General features: G+C 37.6%; 1 protein-coding gene across 3 annotated transcripts in view; it reads right to left on the bottom strand.

Annotated features, from left to right (window-relative positions):
* Nucleotides 1-16,606, bottom strand: part of FER (FER tyrosine kinase) — a 406,586-nt gene that overhangs the window by 379,340 nt on the left and 10,640 nt on the right. For all 3 annotated transcript variants that reach the window (XR_008425138.2, XM_045197637.2, XM_045197636.3), the window contains exon 2: nucleotides 9,804-9,943. The gene's annotated coding sequence lies outside the window, so the exon portion shown is untranslated. The remainder of the gene's footprint in view (nucleotides 1-9,803; nucleotides 9,944-16,606) is intronic.

Raw genomic sequence — 16,606 nt, 5'->3', positions numbered from 1 at the left:
AGGCAGAAAAACACACAGAGCAAACACATTAAAAAAGACTGCAAAAGAATGAAGATAGTTTAAGGGACCTTTGGAACAACATGAAACGTAACAATAGTCACATCATAGGGGTAGCAGAAGGAGAAGAAAATGAGCAAGAGATAGAAAACCTGTTTGAAAAAATGACAGTAAACTTCCCTAACTTGGTAAGGTAGAAAGTCATGCAAGTTCAAGAAGCACAGAGGGTCCCAATAAACATAAATCTAAACAGGCTCACTCCAAGAAAAATCACAATTAAAATGGCAAATTTAAAGACAAAGAGAGAATCTTAAAGGCAAGAGGGGAGAAACAGCTAGTAACATACAAGAGCGCTCCAATAAGGCTGTCAGCTGATTTTTCACCAGAAACACTACAAGGCACTCAGGGTTGGCATGAAATATTTCAAGTAATGAAAAGCAACCAAGACTACTCTCTCCAGCACAGCTCTCATTCAAAATGGAAAGAGAAATAAATGAGCTTTTCAGACAAACAAAGGCTAGAAGAGTACAGCTCCACTAAACCAGCATTACAAGAGACGCTAAAGAGACTACTTTAAGGAGAAAAAGAAATAGAGAGGGAGAGGAAACAGGTACAAAGTGGAAAAAATGGCAATGAACAAACACCTATCAATAATAACCTTAAATGAAAATGGATTACATGTTCAATCAAAACACACAGGGTAGCTGAATGGATAAGAAAATATTACCTGCATATATGCTGTCTAGAAGAGACCCATCTCAAAACAAAAGATACACACAGGCTGAAAGTGAAGGGATGGAAAGAAATATTCCATGCAAATGGACATGAAAAAAAAAGCCCAGGTAGCAATATTTATATCAGACAAAATAGACTTAAAAACAAAATCCGGAGACATACTAGGTCACAACATAATACTTAAGGGAGTCAACAAAAGGATATAACTCTTGTAAATATATATGAAGCCAATATAGAGGCACCTAAATATATAAAGAAATTTGGAGGACTTTAAGAAAGAGATACACAGCAATACAATCATTTTAGGGGATTGTAACACCCCATGTCAACAGTATAAATATTTTCCAAACAAACAAACAAAAAAAAAATCTTCTAAAATGGCTTTAAAAGTCACTCTAGATCAAATGGAGTTAATTGAGTTTTACAGAACATTTCAACCCAAAGAAGCAAAATGTTCATTCTTCTGAAATGCCCATGGACCCTTTTCAAAAATAAATCACATAGTAGAACAGTAAACAATCCTTAACAAATTCAAGAAAATTGAAATCATATAAAGCATCTTTTCAGATCACAATTGCCTGAAACTAGAAACAACCTCAAGAAAAAAACTCAAAAACATTCAAATACACAGAGGCTGAATGCCATGTTATTAAATAATGAATGGGTTAATAATGAGATCAAGGAAGAAGTCAAAAAGTTTCTGGAAACACGAAAAATGAACAACACAACCCAAAACCTATGGGACACAGCTAAGACAGGCCTATGCAGGAAGCCCATAGCAATGCAGGCTACCTAAAAAAGATATAAAAATCTCAAATAAACAACCTTAACCCTACACCTAAAAGAACTACAGGAACAACAATAAAAAAAGGCTAGAGGGAGCAGAAGTAAGAAAATAATCAAGATCAGAGCAGAATTAAATGACACAGAGACTTTAAAAAAAAAAAAAAAAAAGACAATTCAAAGGATCAATGAATCCAGAAGCAGGCTCTTTGAAAGAAAAACAAAATTGACAAACAATTAACTGACTCATCAAGAAAAAAAGAGAGAGGACCCAGATAAAATCAAAAATGAAAGAGAAGTTAGAACCAATACCACACAAAAAAAAAGAATTGTAAGAAATTACTATGAACACCTATATGCCAAGAAATTGGACAACCTGGGTGAAATGAATAAATTTCTTGAAACATACAATCTTCCAAAACTGAATCAGTAAGTAGCAAAAACCTGAACAGAATATAACAACCAGCAAAACTGAAGCATTAATCAAAAACTCCCAGCACACAAAAGCCTTGGACCAGGTGGTTTCACAGGTGAATTTTAAAAAACATTCAAAGAAGAACTAACGCCTACCATTCTCAAGCTATTCCAAAAATCTCAAGAAGACAGAAGACTCCCAAACTCTTTTTACAAGCCCAGTATTATCTTAATTCCAAAACCAGATAAAAACACAACAAAGAAAGGGAATTATAGGCCAATATCTATGATGAACGCAGATGCTAAAATCCTCAACAAAATACTAGCACCGGATCCAGCAATATATTAAAAAGAACGTACACCATGAAAAAGTGGTATTTACCCCAGAGATGCAAGAATGGTACAATATTCGCAAATCAATAAACATATTACACCACATAAACAAAATGTAGGACAAAAATCACATAATGATATCAATAGATGGTGAAAAAGCACTTGATAAAATCCAGAACCCGGGGACTTCCGGCCAAGATGGAGGCGAAAGTAGACAAACTGTGCCTCCTCGCACAACCAAAAGAAGGACAACAACAATATAAAAACAAAAAACAACCAGAACTGACCAGAAAATCAAACTGTATGGAAGTCCAAAAACCAAGGAGTTAAAGAGGACACATTCATCCAGACCGGTAGAAGGGGCGGAGACCGCAGCTGGGCAGAGAGGACTCATGGCAAAACGGTGGCTGGTGGACCCCGCGAGGCAGTGGATGGCAGACCCTGCCATCCCACATTCGCGTGCAGATAAACCAGGAGGAACAAAGGGAGAGCAAAACAGACCACAGGGTTCTAGCACAGGGAAATAAAGCCTCAAGCCACTGATTGAAAACCCCTTGGGGCTTGAGAGGCAGCAGCTGGAGAAACTCCCAGTCTCACAGGAGAGTTCGTGGGAGAGACCCACAGGGTCCCAGAACATACACAAGCCCACCCACCCAGGAATCAGTACCAGAAGGGCTCACTTTGCTTGTGGGTAGTGGGGGAAGTGACTGAAAACCGGCAGAGAGCAAAGCAAGTGCCATTGTTCCCTCTCGGACCCCTCCCCCACATACAGCGTCACAGAGCAGCATAAATTGCAGCGCCCTGGTTTGCCCCACCCTGGTGAACACCTAAGGCTCCACCCCTTTACATAACAGGTGCACCAAGACCAAAAAAAAAAAAAATGGCCCAAAGGAAAGAACAGATCAAAGCTCCAGAAAAAATACAACTAAGCAATGAAGAGATAGCCAACCTATCAGATGCACAGTTCAAAACACTGGTAATCAGGATGCCCTCAGAATTGGTTGAATTTGGTCACAAATTAGATGAAAAAATGAAGGATATGCTAAGTGAAATAAAGGAAAATGTACAGAAAACCAATAGCAATGGGAAGGAAACTGGGACTCAAATAAGCGGTATGGACCAGAAGGAAGAAAGAAACATCCAGCCAGAAAAGAATGAAGAAACAAGAATTCAAAAAAATGAGGAGAGGTTTAGGAACCTCCAGGACATCTGGAAACGCTCCAACATCCGAACTATAGGGGTACCAGAAGGAGAAGAAGAAGAACAAGAAATTGAAATTTTATTTGAAAAAATAATGAAGGAGAACTTCCCCAATCTGGCAAAGGAAATAGACTTCCAGGAAGTCCAGGAAGCTCAGAGAGTCCCAAAGAAGTTGGACCCAAGGAAGCACACACCAAGGCACACCATAATTACATTACCCAAGATTAAAGATAAGGAGAGAATCTTAGAAGCAGGAAGAGAAAAGGAGACAGTTACCTCCAAAGGAGTCCCCATAAGACTGTCAGCTGATTTCTCAAAAGAGACCTTGCAGGCAAGAAGGGGCTAGAAAGAAGTATTCCAAGTCATAAAATGCAAGGACCTACATCCAAGATTGCTCTATCCAGCAAAGCTATCATTTAGAATGGAAGGGCAGATAAAGTGCTTCTCAGATAAGGCCAAGTTAAAGGAGTTCATCATCACCAAGCCCTTATTATATGAAATGTTAAAGGGATTTATCTAAGAAAAAAGAAGATAAAAAATATCAACAGTAAAATTACAGCAAACTCACAATTAATAACAACCACACTAAAACAAAAACAAAAGCAAACTAAGCCAACAACTAGAACAGAAACAGAATCACAGAAATGGAGATCACATGGAGAGTTATCGACAGGGGAGTGTGAGGGGGAGAGAAGGGGAAAAGGTACAGAGAATAAGTAGCATAAATGGTGGGTAGAAGATAGACAGGGGGAGGATAAGAATAGTATAGGAAATGTAGAAGCCAAAGAACTTATACGTATGACCCATGGACATGAACTAAAGGAAGGAAATGCGGGTGGGAGGGGGAGTGAAGGGCAGAGTGGAATCAAGGGATGGAAAATGGGACAACTGTAATAGCATAATCAATAAAATATATTTTTTAAAAAATCCAGTACCCATTTATGATAAAAACACTCAGCAAAGTGGGAACAGAGGAACATACATCAATATAATAAAGGCCATATATGAGAAATCTATATCATATTCAATGAAAAAAAACTACAAGTGTTTCCCTTAAGATCAGGACCAACACAAGAGTGTCCACTTTCGCCACTCTTTCAACAGAGTACTGGAAGTTCTAGCCACAGCAATCAGATAAGAAGATATAAAAGGCATCCAAATATGGAAAGGAGAAAATAAAACAGTCATTATTTCCAGACAATATGATGGTGTACATAGAAAACCCTACAGACTCCACCAAAAACTACTCAATCTAATAAATGAATTTGGCAAAGGAGAAGGATACAAAATCAACATTAAGAAATCATTGATATTTTTGTCCATCAACAATGATCAGAAAGAGAGTAAGAAGAAAATCCTATTTACTATCGCAACAACAAAAATAGTACCTAGGAATAAATTTAACCAAGGAGATAAAAGACCTGTAATAACACTGAAGAAAGAAATTAAGGAAAATACAAATAAATGCAAGCATATACCCTGTTCATGGACTGGAAGAATTAACATCAGCAGCCTCTGGGACAACTTCAAGCTTTCCAAGATTTGCATCATAGAGATGAAAGAAGGAGAAGAGAAAAAGCAAGAAATTAGAAATCTCTTTGAAAAAATAATGTTCTTTAACCCCTAATTTGGTGAAGGAAATAGACATGCAAGTACAGGAAGCAGAGAGTCCCAAACACCAAGACACATCATAGTTAAAATGCCAAAGGTTAAAGAGAAAGAGAAAATCTTAAAAGCAGCAAGAGAAAGCAGAGAGTTACCTACAAAGGAGTCCCTATAAGACGTTCAGTGATTTCTCAAAAGAAACTTTGCAGGCTAGAAGGGATTGGCAAGAAATATTCAAAGTCATGAAAAGCAGGGACCTACAGCCAAGATTTATGTACCCAGCAAAGCTATCATTTAGAGTGAAAGGACAGATAGAGAGTACCCAGGCAAGAAAAAACTATAGGCATTCATCATCACCAAACCATTAGTATAAGAAATGTCAAAGGGATTTATTTAAGAGAAAGAAGAAGATGCAAACTATGAACAAAAAAATGGTAATAAATACATATCTATCAACAATTGAATCTTAAAAAAACAGTAAGTGAACAAGAACTACAGAGACAGAATCTTGGACATGGAGACCATTTTGATAGTTCCAGATGGGATGGGGTTTCAGGGAATAGGTGAAGTGGTGCGGTGATAAGAAGTATAAATAGTTAACTAAAGAATAGCCATGGGGATGTAAAGTACGGTATAGGAAATGTAGTAGCCGAAGAACTTATACATATGACCCTTGGACATAACAAAGGTGTGGGGATTGCCTGAGAAAGTGGGGGATGCTGAGTTGAGGGGGGCAAAGGGCATAAAATTGGGATAACTGTAATAGCATTATCAATAAAATATCATAAAGATAAATAAGGGAGAGCATGGGCAAGAAGGCTTAAAATTCAATATAAAAGAAGAGCCAGGGACTTTCAGACAATATAGAGACATAGGTAGACATGATGGGCCTCCTTGTGCAACCACAGAAAGAATTACAACCAGATCCCAAAACAAATAACATCCAGAACCATCCGAAAATAAAGCTGTATGGAAGTTCGACAACCAAAGATTTAAAGAAGCCACATTCATCCAGATGAGTAGAAGGGACTGAGTCACAGAGATGGACAGAGAGGTAGTGTGGCATGGAGAGGTGGGGATGGTGAAACAAATGGTCCTACGTTCACATACAGTGGATAAATATCAGGAGGGATACCTGGGGAGCGAGCGATCGCAGCCCAAGGCCAGACCACACAGCCCAGGGTTCCAGTACCGAGAAGATAAATCCCCATTACCTTTGGCTGTTAAAATCAGGGCGGGGTGAGTGCAGCAGAAGAAACTACCAGATTTTTGGCACTTAAAGGGCCCACATGGACTTAGAACATATGCAAATCCACCCACTCTGGGATTCACCACCAGGGCAGCAACTGGGAGGGTGCCACTCACATACAGGAAGTGAATGAAGTGATTGGAAATGGGGCCAGTGCTGGGCAAACCTCCAAAAGCCAGGCAGCAGTGCTATCCCCTCTCAGAGCTCCACCCCCCCACACACACACACACACGCAGAGCCACAAAGCAGTGAAGCAGGTTGCCCACCCTGGCAATTTCCTAAGGCTTTGTCCCACACAATTTAGAGGTGCCTTTTCTACATAGGCCACACTACCAAGACAGGGAGTAGAAGCAGCTCTTCCTAATACACAGAAACAAACACTGGGAGGCTGCCAATTTGAGGAGACAAAGAAATATAGCCCACATGAAACAACAAAATCTCAGAAAAAAAAACTAAACAAAATGGAGATAGCCTATCTATCAGATGCAGAGTTCAAAACACTGGTGATCAGGATACTCAAAGAACTCATTGAGGGGAAAAAAACATAAGGGAAGAAATGAAGGTTACACTAAGTGAAATAAAGATCAATCTCCAGGGAACCTACAGTGGAGAGGAAGCCAGGAATCAATAAACCCAATGATTTGGAACACAAGGAAGGAAAAAGCATTCAGTCAGAACAGCAGGAAGGATAAAAAATTCAAGTAAACAAGAACAGGCTTAGGAACCGCTAGGACAATTTTAAACATACCAACATCTGAATCATAGGGGTGCCAGAAGAAGAAGAGCAAGAATTGAAGCATATTTGAAAAAATAATGAAAGACAATGTCCCTAATTTGGTGAAGGAAATAGATATGCAAGTCCAGGAAGCATACAGAGTCCCAAACAAGATAGATACAAAGAGGACCACACCAAAACACATCATACTTAAAATGCCAAAGGTTAAAGAAAAAGAAAGAATCTTAAAAGCAGCAAGAGAAAAGCAGTTCATTACCTACAGGGAAGTTCCCATAAGACTATCAGCTGATTTCTCAAAAGAAATTTTATAAGCACAAAAAGTATTCAAACAGATGAAAAGCAAGGACCTACAACCTAGATTACTCTATCCAGCAAAGCTATCATTTGGAATGGAAGGGCAGACAAAGTGCTACCCAGACAAGGTAAAGCTAAAGAAGTTAATCATCACCAAGCCATTATTACACAAAATGTTAAAGGTACTTTGTTAAGATGAAGAAGATCAAAACCATGAACATTAAAAAGGCAACAAATTCACAATTATCAGCAACTTAATCTAAAAAAGAAAAAAAAACCCTAAGCAACAACCAGAACAGGAACAGAAGCTTTGGTATTAGCTAGGAAAGGGAAGGAGGAGAATGGGAGAAATGGTGCAGGGATTAAGAAGCACAGTTTGTAGGAGCCAAATAGACAGGGGGATGTTAAGAATAGTATAGGAAATGGACAAGCCAAAGAACTTACATACATGACCCATGGACATGAAGTAAGAGGAGGAATTGATGCAGGGAAGGGTGGCACCAGGTGGAAGGGGCCAAAGAGGGGAAAATTGGGAGAACTGTAATAGCATAATCAAAAAAAAAAAAAGTATACTTTAATAAAGTATAGCCAATTATTTTCATTCCAGAAAATTCTGAAATGAAATGAAAGTAAATTCATAATTGTCACATAAATTTCAGAGAGAAAAGCAAAATAAAGTATTAACTAGTACACAGTACAAATTTGCCAGATGTTTTTATTTCCAACACTAACATTATTTCCAGCATTGTAATAAATTTCCCTTTTGGTAAAATAACCATTCCTTGACATAATGGGAGAGTTGTCTAAAAGGTTTCTGTACATAATGTCAGCATACCCAGTTGCTCAAAACCCACAAATCTTGGAGTTCCTTCATTATGATCTCTCTTTCCATGTCCAAACTATCCACTGGTCCCATAAATTCTGACTCAAAAAAGTACATCTCAAATCCATCTCTCTTTTTTGTTGCTATACCCTATCAGGCCACCACTCTCTCTCACCCCAGATCCTAAAACTGCCTGCTTTCTCTTTCACCCCCAGACAATCCATTCCTTACATAGCAGCTAATATTATTTAGAATAAAATATAAACCTCTTGCCAAACCCTTCAAAGCTCTGCATAGTTCTATAACCTCTTTCCACCCATCTCTGCCTCTCTAAGTCAGCCAAACCCCGACTTTTCTTGTTCCTCAAACTCACCAAGCTCTTTTCTTCTTCCAAGTCATTGTACCCACTATTCCTTCCTTTTATTTTCCCCCAGTTTTATTGAAATACTATTGACATATAACAGATGTAAGTTTAGGTGTACAAAGTAATGATTCAACACACATACATATATTGCAAAATGATTACCACAATAAGGTTACGATTGTGTATATGTGGTGATAACATTTAAGATCTGTAAGATCTATTCTACAAACAACTTTCAAGTGTATGTTACAGTAGTACTGTTGTTAATTATAGTCACCAGGCTATGCATTATATCCCCAGATGTTATTTATCTTACAGCTGGTAGTCTGTTCCCTTTGACCAGCCTCTCCCCATTGACCCCATTCTCCAGCCCCTGGCAACGAGCATCGACTTCCTATTTCTCTGAATTTAGCATTTTAAGATTCCACATGTAAGTGAAAACATACAGTATTTATCTTTCTCTTGTTTAACTTATTTCACTTTACCACCCCTTTTAATGAGAATGCTTTCCCCACCAAAAATACCACATACACACACCCCACCCACTCTTAAAAGAGCTCCTTCATAGGACTCATCATAAACACTAACTCTTACAAGAGCTTTTTGTAACCACCCTCTCTAAAATAGCTCCTTATCACAAAATTTATTTGCCTTTTTGCTTTCCTTAACAAAATTTATCACAATTTATCATTATTTTCTCAGTTTATTTTTAAACCTGTCCCCCCTTTACAATAAGCTATAAGAACAGGAAATCCACTTTATTCATCATTATATTCCATAAAGCAGCAAACTGTCTGATACTTAATAGAAGCCTATCAATATACATCAAATAAATGAATGAAATAGTAAATGAATATATGACTATATTAGAAAATGGGACTAATAATACTATAAATAGAAATACATAAACCAGAAAAAGGAGCTAGTGTTTAAGAAGAAAACTAAGATATTTGAGTTTAGTGCCAGGCAGTTGAAAATAAAGGACTGATGGACACACCATCTGGGAAAGACATATAGATTGAGATTCTGCTGATTACAAATGTTAAAAATACTAATAATGATTACATCACAAATGATAGAGAATTAGTAAGATAAAAAACACAAATATAAAATGATTATAGCCTGCCTAGATAGGAGAATAACATAAACACTACAAAATCTGGACAAACTAAAGCTTTCAAAGGAAATAGTAATTATGTTAATAATTATTTAGTAATATAAAAATAACTTTTATTTTAGTAATTTACTAAGAAGAGTAATGTAATCCTACCTTCCTACTATTCATTGCTGGTCATATCTTAGCAGCAGGTCCATGTTGAAGGATTATACACGAGGGATGAGGAAGACACTTGATAAAACTTTCAATGAAGTCTCACAGGTATGATCACAGGTCTAGACAGAAAACAGGAGCTGCAAGAAGAAATTCGAAGAGTCAGAACTGTACACTACAAAAGAAAATGGTAAAAAAAAAAAAAAAAAGGCTCAACTAGAAGTCAAATGCAGCATTTTCTCCCATTCACCACATTAAGAACAAGAATGCTAGACTTACCTAACTTTATCCCCTGCTTATTCTCTCCCTTTTCTTCCCACAAATTTCCCAATCAGAAATGTATCTTACCTTCTCTTCTAAACTATTTCCTGGGTTTTGAATAATTCATATTTTTTTCCATTTTCACAGCATAAAACTAATTTCAAGTTTGAAGCACATCAGAAGAAGCAACTACACTTGCTAAAATATTATTACAGCCTGAAGAAGTAATTAACTATGTGAGAAACATTTTGCAGAGGCTGCGAAGGTTTGGAAAGGATTCTCCTGGCACACACATACTTTCTCTAACAGTACTTTCTCAAAGTATGACCCTTGCATTGGCTATTCTCTCAACCCCTGAAACTAGAATTCCTAAGATGTTTCTTGGTCACTGGCTCTCTTATCACTGATGTCAATAAGAGTATACGCAGTTTACAGCCCTCTCCCAGTTTCTCATTTTCTGCCTCACACCCTCATATTTCTGATCCCAACTTCTTGGTTTATTCTCAGCTCACCCCTTCTTTCAAGCTCCTCATTTGTGTTTCCCTATTCTATTTCCTGTCATTTCTCCCACTTCCTTAACTTTCATACAAATCAGAGGACATTTCACTGATGTTACCATTAAGATTACTCCTTTCCTTCTGGTCAAGAAATTGACCAAACATGGAAATATCTTCCAAGTTTCTTATTCTTTTATGCTTTTTACCCATTTTCAAAGGGTTTCTCCTTTGCCCCACTTCCCCCAGACCTGCATTTTATTCTCTTCTAAATTTGGAAAGCTTCCCAATGTTACAACTGGTTGTAAATCGAATCTACATATAATGAAAGTGTTATTATATCCCTCTACTTTTACTGAACTGTGATATGACTGAAGTCAGGGACTGTTATCTTAATATAGCAGCATCCTACACAATACCTGAAACACTGTAGCCACCAAACGAGTGATTACTGAACAAATAAAATTCCAAGGTGAAATGCAGTCTTCTCTGATTTGTAGTCTTTGGTGTAAAGTAAGGTTTTCACAAGAAGTTTTGTAACACTTAGAAGAAAAGAAGAGTCCTGGCAAAGATGGAGGCATTAGGTAGAAACCTTTCACTTCCTCCCACAACCAAGAGGATAACAACCAATCTAAAATCAATAAACAACCAGAAGTGCCAGAAAATCAAACTGCATGGAACTCAGACAACCAAGGAATTAAAGAAATAGTCAACCAGACCAACCAGACCGGTAAGACGGGTGGACAGAGAGAACTGGAGGCGAGGCAGCGGACAGTGTGGGCAGGGCTGGCTGAACGGGAAACTGGACTCAGAGCTGACTGTGGACTATGGGGGGAGGGAGGGCTTGCCATGGTGTGAAAAACTCCCAGTCTCACACCAGGGTTCGTTGGAAAGTGGGCTAGAGCTGAGCAGGTGAGCTGCATTGTTCCCTCTCTGGCCCCTCCCCACAGACAGGGCCCAAGTGCAGCAAGGAGGGTTGCCCCGCCCTGGTGAATACCTTAGGCCCCACCCCCTTACAATTTATAAGGTGTGCCTAGACAAAGAAATATCACCCAAATGAAAGAACAGAGCAAAACTCCAGAAAGAAAGCTAAGCAATGAGGAGATAGCCAACCTATTGATGGAGAGTTCAAAGCCCTGATAATCAAAATGCTCACAGAACTGATTGAGCTTGGTTGCAAAATGAAAGAGCAAATGAATGATACCCAAAGTGAAATAAATAAAGCAAAATATTCAGAGAACCAACAGTGACAGGAAGGAAACCAGGTCTCAAATCAATGATTTGGAACAAAAGGAAGAAATAATCATCCAACCAGAACAGAATGAAGAAACAAGAATTCAAAAAAATGCAGAAAAGCTTAGGAACCTCTGGGACAACTTTAAATGTTCCAATATCTGAATTATAGGGCTGACCAAAGGAGAAGAAATTGAAAACTTATTTGAACAAATAATGAAGGAAAACTTCCACAATCCAGCGAAGGAAATAGACTTCCAGGAAATCCAAGAAGCTCAGAGAATCCCAAAGAAGTTGGACCCAAAGAAGAACACACCAAGGCACATCATCATTAAGTTACCCAAGATTAAAGATAAAGAGAGAATCTTAAAAGCAACAAGAAAAGGAGAGAGTTACCTACAAAGGAGTGCCCATGACACTATCAGCTGATCTCTCTCAAAAGAAACCTTACAGGCAAGAAGGACCTGGAAAGAAGTATTTGAAGTCATGAAAGGCAAGGAACTACATCCAAGATTACTCTATCCAGCAAAGCTATCATTTAGAATGGAAGGGCAGATAAAGTGCTTCCCAGATAAGGTCAAGTTAAAGGAGTTCATCATCACCAAGCCCTTACCATATGAAATGTTAAAGGCACTTACTAAGAAACTGAAGATCAAAAACTATGAATAGTAAAATGACAACAAACTGACAACTATCAACAAAGAACCTAAAAAAAAAAAAAGAAAGAAAAACAAAGAAAACAAAAACTAAGCAAACAACTAGAACAGGAACAGAATCAGAGAAATGGACATCCCATCCAGGATTTTCAGTGGGGAGGGGGAAGGGAGGACATGGGGAAAAGGTACAGGGAAGAAAAAGCATGGTTGGTAGGCATAAAATAGATGGGGAGAGATAAAAATGGTATAGGAAACAGAGAATTCTAAGTACTTACAGGTACAACCCATGGACATGAACTAAGGGGGTGAATGCTGGAGGGTTGTGGGGTGCAGGGCAGAGGGGAGATAATAGTGGGGAAACTGGGAAAACTGTAATAGCATAATCAATAAAATATACTTAAAGAATTTTTGTATTAAATAATTCATGACTTAAAATGGTATTTAAATTTGAAAACTAATCATGACTTCTCTTTTATACTGCATTCAATAGAGTATCTTCAATTGAACCCCCAGAAATAATATAGTAAACAGTATTACTTACAAAGATTTCCAAAGGAACAAAATATAGTGAGTGTATACCTAAATGTACACATTATATATGTTACCTAATCTCACTCTTAAGACAGACCCCCAGGCCCTGGCCAGGTAGTTCAGCTGGTTAAAGTAGTCATCTCTGTGCACCAAGGTCGCAGGTTCAATCCCCAGTCAGGCATTTGCAAGAATCAACCAATGAATGCATGAATAAGTGGAACAACAAATCCACACTTCTTTCTCTTTCTCTTTCACCCTTGCTCTCACTCTCCCTTCGCATCTCTCTCTAAAATCAATAAATATTTTTTTTAAAAAGACAGACCCCCAAAGTTACTGGACAATCCATTTAATTTGAAAATTTTTAGCCTCCCTTCTCTATTAGCAAAGATAGTTGGAAGATATCTAGAATTCCACGTATTGGTCTCTCACTGTGATAAAGAAAGTTATTTTGAAAAATCTAAAAACAAAATGACAGCAATTCAAATAGGATTCCATGCCAACAATGAGCAGCATCAAGTGTCTTATTCAAGAAGATAGAGTTCCCTTCTGTTATTTATGTATCACCCTCCAACTCAAGTCTCTCCTCTACATTATATTTTTCAATTAAAAAAAAAACAGTATTTTTTCCACTTGATATTGAAATAATTGGGGTTAAAAATAAATAACAACTTCCTTGGTAGAATCTCTAAATGGAACATTTTATTTACTCAACTTACTATAAACCTAAGTTTTAAAATTCCTTGTATTACTTAAAAGGTATTATTATTCTTATCAACACTCATCAAAGCTTTCTGTAGATGAATTAAAAATGTATAATAATGACTTTCTGAGGAACCTTAATCTTTCCCACCAATTTACCCAACTATACAGGTAGCCATCTCTAACTCACACTCATAGTCAAATATAGTTCCAATTCTTTAACTGTGCTTCTCCTCACAACTAGAACTAGAGGGAGGCAAAAAAGGCACCTAGGGTGCAAAATTTATGGACACGTTTACTCTTGGGGTCACGCAAGTGCCATGCTAAAAGTCTTATTTTGTGTCCTAGGCATCTCTCATGCCTCAGCCTAGTCCTGGCCCTACTTCTCTGTCCCACCTCTACTCCTCTTACTTCTCTAATAAGTAACAAACCACAATCTAATTCTGACAAACCAAAATTCTAAAATTAAGTAACATTTAAATATAATTTTGCATCCACTTAAAATCACGTTTTCAAGGAAAATCACTGGTTCACAATGTGATGTTAGGTGAAAAATAGATGAGGCAAGAGTGCCTATATTCAGTAAGATTCTTTTTTTTAAATGTGCATGAGTTGCAAGGCATGTAAGTGACAGACCTGTGTTATTTTTCACTCCCTTTCTATTGGTGGCAGCATCTCAATTTTTTTCTGTTGAAATACCCTTCTTTTAGTCTCAATCCATGTTGGGTGGCACTAATCATTCCCACTCTCAAGTTCCTGGAATGGGCACAATGTTCCTGGAATAGGTGCATGACCCACCCAGGTCTGGACAATCAGCACATTACCTCCCCCAAGCAGTAGTTTAGGAATGGGTATGTAACCCAATAGGACTGACAAAACTCAATTCTGCAAGAACTACTCAGAAAGTTATCTTTCAGTTGAGGTTGCTAAACTGAAAGAACACAAGTATCTACTTGACAGTGAGCCAACCAGAGAAAATAATTGCTAAGAGATGGAAAGACATATGAAGAAAACTCTGAAAACATTTTGCCCCTAGATCTAATCACACCTGAGATGAGGTGTGAATAGATATACTTACTGAATTCTTAGAATGACTGTTGGGAAACAATTCTCTCTGGATTCTCCGGTGGCTGCACAATCAGAGCCTACTGAGCAAAAGGTACTATAAGGATATTTGCATGACAGACAGCCTTGGAAACCAGAGACAGTATCTCCCTATAGATAGAGACCTCCAATGAGCTTTGGAGAAATAAAGCCCTCTCCTTCCCTGCCCTGGAAAACATTCACTTATATTACTTTTTTAACATAATAATAAACATATTATTATGTTTATTACGTTACTTTATATTTTTATTTATATTTACATATATTCTGGTATAAACCTAGACACTTTCCCTGTCTCCCCTGGAGAAATTTGCTTAATGAGTAATCTCTCTCCCTCTGCTGGGTATTCTCTTCCCATCAGTGTTTCAGAATTAACAGTTATATGAGGCAATACATTATTTTTCCATTTATTAATTCATTCAACAAATATTCACTGAGAGTGTACTAAGCTATGTGCCATGCATTTTCCTACACAACAAAACAGACAAAAATTCCTACCCTCATCAAGATTATATTCTAGAGAGAGGAAACAAAATGCAAAATAAATAAATGAAATGGACAGTATTAAGTGGTGATAAGTGTTACAAAGAGAGAGAAAGCAGGAAAAGGTAACAAGAAGTATGGGAGAGGTAAGAGATTTCAAATTTACGTTAGGTGATTAAAGACTTTACAGATGAAGTTATATTTGAGCAACGACCTAAAAGAGATAAGGAAGTAGGTCATATGGATATCTGGAGAGGAGCATTCCAGGCCAGCAGAATAGTAAGTATAATAAAGCACCTACTGAAGAAAGAGAATGGAGGCCTGCAGGGAGTGAATGGTAGAGACAATAGAAAAATCAGAGTTCAGAGAAAGATCCTGCATGAGGGAGAACAGGACCACAACACTAGCACATTTGAAGGACTTTGAGCTTGTATTCTAAGTTACATAGGAAATTACTGAAAGATTCTGAGCAAAGAAGTGACACAATCTCTTACTTTTCAAAAAGGGTAACAATATTCTGAGAGCAACAGTAGTAGCAAGGAGACTTGTTAGGAGTTATGTAGGAGAGAAAAGGCGGTGTTGAACCAGAATGATCCTAACAGAGGTGGTGAGAACTGGCATTATTTCCAATATATTCTGAAGTCAACAGAATATTCTGAAAGATTATATTTGGGAAGTAAAAGAAAAAGAGTGAAGAATAACTTCAAGGTTTGGGGTCTGAGCAAAAGTAAGGAAAGTGTTACCACTTACAGAAATGGAAAGGATTAACTTTTTATAATTGAGTTTCTATCACTGTTGTCTAGAAGCCAGATGAATATGAAAATGTATGCCAAAATCAGGTAATACAAGTGACAGCCTACAATGTAGAACTGAATCAATAATAGAAAGTGGAGGAATCTGGTATCTGGTATCTGGTATCCTTCTGTTGCAGAGTGAAGAGTCAGGATTCCTTCAGAAGCAAATACAGCTGGTAAATTGTCAACTCTTATAAATCAGGCTATGTGTCTACTAAGGATAGAACTGTAGGGTACTTAGTGAAAATGTTAGAATGTTGGTATATCGCCTACTATGTAGTACTCTTCAGAGTTCCTTCAAAAAAGAAGCATACTTTGAGTGAAGTCTTAATAAAAGAAAAATCTTTTCAGTCTTTCATTACAAATCCAAAATGGCTGATATTGCAGTTTACAAGGTTGAAAATCAAATATCCCTAAACTAAAATTAGGCCCTTAACCACTCAAAAACAAAAAGTAAGAGAAGCCTAATGCTCCAGGCTCCTCCTCAAACATTCTAACAAAGAAGGTATTTACCCATCATAAAGAACCATCCACTATGAAACAGCCCA

The sequence above is a fragment of the Desmodus rotundus genome, chromosome 1, assembly GCF_022682495.2.
Source record: "Desmodus rotundus isolate HL8 chromosome 1, HLdesRot8A.1, whole genome shotgun sequence".
Classification (NCBI taxonomy): Eukaryota; Metazoa; Chordata; class Mammalia; order Chiroptera; family Phyllostomidae; genus Desmodus; species Desmodus rotundus.
This window is presented reverse-complemented; position numbering and strand designations above follow the sequence as displayed.